Source organism: Myotis nattereri (genome assembly GCF_964212035.1).
Source record: "Myotis nattereri genome assembly, chromosome: X".
Lineage (NCBI taxonomy): Eukaryota > Metazoa > Chordata > Mammalia > Chiroptera > Vespertilionidae > Myotis > Myotis nattereri.
The window spans coordinates 152,757,185-152,764,351 of record NC_138078.1 but is presented as its reverse complement, the minus strand read 5'-3'; positions in this window follow the sequence as shown (position 1 = coordinate 152,764,351).

Sequence of the window (7,167 nt, the reverse complement as noted above, 5' to 3'; positions counted from 1 at the left end):
AGGGCACTTACAAGAATAACAAATAAACATTTTCAGATAGGCAAAGTCTCAAAAAATTTATCTCCAATGTACCAAATTTTCAGAAGCTACTGGAACTGTTGCTTCAAAACGAGGGATAGAACCAAGAAAGAGGAAGACATGGAGACCAAGAAATGGAGGATGTAACTCAAGAGAAAGGGGACAGGAGCTCCCAGGATTACAGTGAAGGAAAGTCTAAGACAGCAGCTGAACCAGGAACAGAGAGAACAGATAGAGATCGGAACAGGCCAAATATTAATTCTTCAAGGAGATGAAATTGATGGAATACTTGATGAATTTGAACATATTGAAAGGAGACTTAGACAATAAAGGAAGTTTTGGGGGATGAATTTATTATAAGTCTATAGGAAATGACACAAATGAGAAAACCAAGGAATTTTAATTTAAAATTTAATTCCAGGCCAAAGAAAAACTTGAGTGAGCAAGGAAAAGTAATCATGGGGTACAACTTAGTGATGAATTACATTTACATAATCATGGTAATATACAGAATGAATATTGGTTTAGCCACATGATGTTATATCTATACTGTATTGGGAGGCTTGGGGGATGGAAAGTGTGGCTGTATGTGTTAAGCCAGGAGAAGGGAAATTAGTGAAACAGCAAAAGTCTTCATTTTCCAAATTGAGCCATCAACCGATAATGCCTCCCTTCACTGCACAAAGCCAGAGTTGTCACTACAAGCACGCTGTGTCGTGATAGGAAGGGAAACACCAGAAGAAATGGTTAGAAGAGAAGCAAATGGTTGCCTGTGGGGAGTGGGGAATGCAGGCAGCGGGGGGGTTAGAGGCCTGTCCTTTTTTCCATTCCTAGCCTTTATTAGTAGTAATAATAAGCACTACATTTAAAGCACAAGAAAGCAAAACCGTTTTTTAAGAAAATGAGCCAATTATTAACTCAAGGCAAATACGAGTTATTCAAGAGAGGAAAGAACATGGCCTGGGCTCAGCTGTGACTCCGAGTTACATAATGTGCCATGGTGTTCTTTCTGCCTTGCACATCCACCTACCCGTCCCCCGCAGCTCGGTGCCCAGGAGGCAGACTTCGATGGACTCTGCCTACACACTCCTGTGCCCTCGGGCTTCCAGGTGGGTTCTGCCTGTGGAGGGGCCCAGCGGGGGAGGAGAGGGCGGGAGAAGGACCTTCGGGGTTTGTGGTCATTTCAGGCTGGCTACGTGTCTTCACAACAGTTCCGGCTGCAGCAGGAGGCTCCCTGCCTCTGGAGCTCTTGGTCTCTAGGTTCTTTGGGGCCTCCGAGTGGTAATGTAGCCCCATAGTTTCACTGGCCCCATCTCTAGTGGTTTACAAATGGTCCCTTATTAAACTCTTCTCCAATCACCCAATTGGCGTGTGCTAGGACCTTAACTGCTACATACAACCATGATAATATAAACATGGATGTTGACTTAAAAAGTACACAAGATATTGGGAGCTAATGAGGGGAAATATGTGTATTTTTGAAGAAGGTGCGTGGAAGGGAGCTAAATGTTCACTTTCCATAAGAAGAAAGTGGATTATTCATTTGAAAGGCCAAAAAGAGAAATAGGAGTATATTCATATTATTTAGAAATATGGAAGTAAATCTCAGAGTAGCAAAAAGAGTTGAATAAATAAAGATGTTTCCAGTTTATTATTTGAATATCTGAGGAATAGTTTCTGAAATTGTGTTCTTTGGACTGTGGTTTGAGACCACCCTAAATTAGTAGGTTTGGCAATCTATTTAGTGAGCATCAGGCAATTCTTTTATTAATTAGACCAGAGTAGAAATGATCAGCACAGTAGTGAGAATAAATATGGTTTTGGCACAGTAGTGAGTAAATATGGTTTTGTTAAGCCGTTTTATATTTCTCTCTGTGTGAGAGATGTACAGTGTATTTGAGCTGGCCTCAGAAAAGCTTGAAAGTCACTATTCTAAAAGGTACAATGGTGCCTGAAGATGGGGGAGAGAAGCCAATATCCTAACCAAATAGGGTTAAAGGGTGATGTCCTTCTCTGTGGCTGCAGTTAATTTCAAATGGCTGACAGGAGCAATAATTCACTGCACTTGCGCGTGGCCCTGCCACATTAACAGGCCCCCACGCAGCTCTTATTATATGCACCCTGTGCACTGTAATGTTGTTAGCTTCCCAGCTAATAAAGAAACCCAGCGCCTCGCTGTTGGAATGACACGTTGCTTTATCGTGGAAGTCACTACCTACAAGCCAGTCTAATTGTTCAGGATGGGACTGGGGGACACCACAATAAGGCTCGAAAGCAAGAATGGAAATGGCATCCAGTATCGTAGGAAATGGATGGAAATTCAGACCTATTTGCAGTGAACTGATATTTAAACTACCAGCCAGGCGATTCAGGGCTAAAGCTAATAGAATTCCCAGAACGTAAAAACTAAATCACCATCTCGTAGGAATAAGCATTTAACTCTTCTTTTGTTAGAAAGTTGGAAAATAAAGGCCCAGATTGATGAAACAAATTGAAAAAGTGTACGGTTTTCAACCTAGGAAAGAAGTCCATTGAAATGAGATCTTCCTAAAGATACCCTATTTATCACACATGGTTGAAACTTTGTATAAGGATGGAATTCCAACTATACTTATTCTATAATTTATGTAATTATATGAATATGTACATTGAGAGGAAAATGAGGAACTAAGCAAACCACAAATTGTGTGAAACCGATGACTCCCATGCACCAGAATGCCCTCCATTTGAGTTCTTCAGGGTTCTAAATACAGATGACAAGTGCCAAATATTTGATCTTGAGATAAGCCCTGAGACATGTTTTCAAGTATATTTTTGACTGTAACCACTAATGGTGAATGGATCACTAATTAAAAGTTGGTCCTTACACAACCTCTTTTCCATCAGGTGGTATATTCAGGTCTGTGTGAGGGTGAAAGGAAATCTGAGGGGTTGTCCCTGGGGTCCTGGTTTCAGAAAAAGGTCGCATTCCACTGAGAGTATAGACCAGCGGTTCTCAACCTGTGGGTCGCGACCCCTTTGGCGGTCGAACGACCCTTTCACAGGGGTCGCCTCAGTCCATCCTGCATATCAGATATTTACATGACGATTCATCACAGTAGCCACATGACAGTGATGAAGTAGCAACGAAAATAATTTTATGGTTGGGTCACACCATGAGGAACTGTATTTAAAGGGCCAGAAGGCTGAGAACCACTGGTCTAGAACCTTGTGCTCACCAATGTGCTCACTTTCTCATTTTGTGTGATAATGACCTGAAAGGGGTGCCATGAAGGCTGCTCTCGCCCCCCACACTCACGTCCAGCAGCACACAGTGCGTGGCTCCTGCAGGAGCCTCTGAGCCAGGCATTCTTTGGACTAAAATTGTGTTCTTTGGACTGTGGTTCGAGACCACCCTAACTTAGTAGGTTTGGCAATCTATTTCGTGAGCATCAGTCAATTCTTTTATTAATTAGACCAGGGAGCCAGAGAAGGTCATGAGGTTCTGCCCTTGAGGAGTTTTCATCTCATTAGGTCTTCATAAGAAGTTTGGCTGCAGAACTCCGCCTCCCCGATGCCATCCTATGGCTCGTTGGGAGGAATCCTGCCCCCTTTGCATGGGCTGCTGACTAGAGTGAGCCTTTCATTTTCTCCAGTGCGCTCAGCTGGGCCACCACGTGGACGTCAGGGCCAGCACGCACTTCTGAGCTCACTGCTGCAACTGGCTAACAAAATTCCAGATACCTGTCTGCCTGAGGCTACCATTTACCGCCGATAGGCTACAGAGAGCTTGGTTACAAGAAGTAGGTGTCAGGGTAACCAAGCCCCACGGACTGCCTGCCAGGCCCGTCGTCTTCCTGAAGCAACCACGCAGCGAGCCGGTGACACAGAGCCACGTGGCAGGCGCATCAGGCAGATTCTTGGTTGCAAACAACATCCATTTTGATTGGGACTGAGGGAAGTAGGATCCCAGAAACTCTAGGATTGTGAGAGAATCAGGCTTGTAAGCCCGAACTGCGCCATCAGACCGCTCCCACTGCACGCCAGAGCTGGGTCTAGGACACTCCCCTGGGACCATGGCCACCGCATTCCTGAAGCCTAGAAGTCTCCACGTCCTCACTGGAATGGATTCTGTGCTGTGCCTGTGCCTGTGCCTTGACTGTTCCAAATCAAACTCTTTTGTAAGTGCATCGTTGCATCCCCACTCCCTGGCTGCAGGTAAGGCTGAGAAAGTAAGTTTCTACTATATATATTAGAGGCCCGTTGCAGGAAGATTCCTGCAAGAATAAGGCTTTGCTCTCGCCTCTGCCACCTCAGCTCCTTCCCGCCTCCCACCACCCACATCCTCCCGCTGCCTCCTGCCTCCCACCACACACCACCTCCCGCCGCCCGCCACACCCCCAACCCCCGAGCCCCGGCTACCCACCGCGCCCTGGCTCCACTCCCGCCTCCCACCTCCGCTGCCTTGGCTCCATTCCTGTCTCCACTGCCTCTACTTTGCTCCCTTCTGCAGCGCTTGGCTTCCTTCTATGTTGTCTTCACTCCCAGCCGGTATATGCAAATTAACCACCATCTTGGATGGGTTAATTTGCATATAGTCGCTCTGATTGGCTAGTGGGTGTAGCGAAGGTATGGTCAATTAGCATCTTTGTCTTTTATTAGTGTAGACACACACACACGCACACGCACACGCACACACACACGCACACACTAGAGGCCCAGTGCATGAAATTTGTGCATGGGTAGGGTCCCTAGGCCTGGCTGGTGATCAAGGCCGATCTGCGGGGTCGCCTCCCTCTGCAGGGCGACCGACCGGCGGGCGATTGGGGGTCGCCATTGAGCAAGTGGTCATTCTGCCACTTGGTCAATTTGCATATTAGGTTTTTATTATATAGGATATATATATTTATTTCAGAGAGGGAGAGGGAAACATCAAGGATGTGAGAGAATTATTGATCAGCTGCCCTCTGCATGCCTCCTACTGGGGATGGAGCCCTCAACCCAGGCGTGTGCCCTGACCAGTAATGGAACCATGACCTCCTGGTTCCTAGGTAGACGCTCAACCCCTGAGCCATGTAGTTTCTACCTTCTGTCCTTGGAGGCAAATGTACAAAGTCTCCTAACATAGGGAGGGTATGTAGAGGTGCCAAGCAGCCAGGGGCATGGAACAGATGTTCATTTGTTACGTGAGCCTAAGGCAGAAAGTACACAGAGCTCCACAACACATCATTGACCTCTCCATGCACCGCCTCAGGGACATTTGAAATATGGCATGTTCCCTTCATTAGAAGAGCATAGCGACTCTAAGGTCTTGGGATGCTTGCGCAGGTGGGGTGACCCAGGGCAGAAGCAACAGCAGCAGGCGAGAGCTAAAGAGGGACACGTGGCTTAGGAGGCGCCTCCTGACACGCACACCAGCGATGTTCTGTGCTGATGTTAGTCACTGAGGGAAATGCTGAATTATAGTCCAGACGCCCATTGGCCTGATAAACCACGCACTGAAATGCACTTCAGTTTCTTCTTCAAAGCAGGAACATAAGGTCTCGGCAGGGGTTAATGGTTATGTATTTTAGTGTCCCGCATCTGCCATAACAAATGACCACAAACTGGATGGCTTAAAAGGACACACATTTGTTCTCTCAGTCCTGGAGGCCAGACGCCTGAAATCAGTATCACGGGGCCAAAGTCAAAATGTTGGCAGGGCCACACTTCTCTGAGGGGCTCTAGGGATGGATCCGCTGCTTGTCTCTTCCAGCTTCTGGAGCTGCAGGCATTCTTTGGCTAATGACCACATCCCTACAATTTCTGCCTCAATCCTCACATCACCTTCTGTGTGTGTGTGTGTGTGTGTGTGTGTGTGTGTGTGTGAAATCTCCCTCTGCCCCTCCCTCTTTTAAGGATAAATGTGATAGCATTTAGGGCCCACCTGAATAATAGGATAATCTCTTAATGCCACGGTTCTTAACTTAATTACACCTACAAAAGCCCTTTTTAAAAAAAATAAGGTGACAGGTCCTAGGGATTGGGACCTGATATATCTTTGGGTGACGTTATTCAGCCTAGTATGGTGGTAGATGAGGGCTGTAGAAAAGATGGGACTAGAAGAATGAGGCAAGACTGGGGCCAATGAGTTATTATGTAGCCAGGTCCTTTCCAGAGTCCCCTCAGCCAACCTCTAGCATCCTCTGAATTTGGCAAATGACCCCAGGCCCCTAGACTCAGTTCTCAGGGTGAATGATTCCTCTGGTGTGAAGTTGACTTCAAAGCTGACACAAGTAAAGCCACTTGGAAAGTAAAACAAAGGTTATTAGTTAAGAACATCTCTGGACAAGTATAGACACAAATCTAGGTTTGGGCTCTCATGTGTTTGGCAGTTGCTTAAGACAACTGATTTGTGCCGGCTCAGGTAGGGCTAACTACAAACTAGCACCAACAGCTTGTCTAGGTGCTGAGTTTGAACTCTGCTCTGCTACCCCTCATGGTTTGACCTTGGGCAAGTCCTTTAGCTCTCTGTGCCAGTTTTCTTATCTCTAAAACTAGAGGCCTGGTGCATGAAATTCATGTGGGGGGGAGGGGGTCCCTCAGCCTGGCCTGCATCCTCTCCAATCTGGGACCCCTTGGGGGATGTCTGACTGCTGGTTTTGGGCCTAAACCAGCAGTCGGACATCACTCTCACAATCGGGGACTGCTGGCTCCTAACCACTCACCTGCCTGCCTGTCTGATCACCCCTAACCCCTCTGCCTACCTGCCTGATTGCCCCTAACTGCCTCTGCCTGCCTGCCTAATCACCCCTAACCTCTCTGCCTCCCTGCCTGATCACCCCTAACTGCCTCTGCCTGCCTGCCTGATCACCCCTAACCTCTCTGCCTCCCTGCCTGATCGCCCCTAACTGCTCTCCCCTGCTGGCCTGATCGCCCCTAACCACCTCTGCCTGAGCCCCCACCACCGTGGCTTTGTCCAGAAGGATGTCCAGAAGACGTCTGGAAGATGTCTGGTCTAATTAGCATATTACCCTTTTATTAGTATAGATAGGGACAATAATGAGACTCACCTCATAGGTGTGTTATAAGACTAAAATGAGATAGTATGTCTAAAGAATACCTGGCAGCCCAGCTGGTGTGGCTCAGTGGTTGAGCGTTGACCTATGAACCAGGAGATCACCGTTTGAT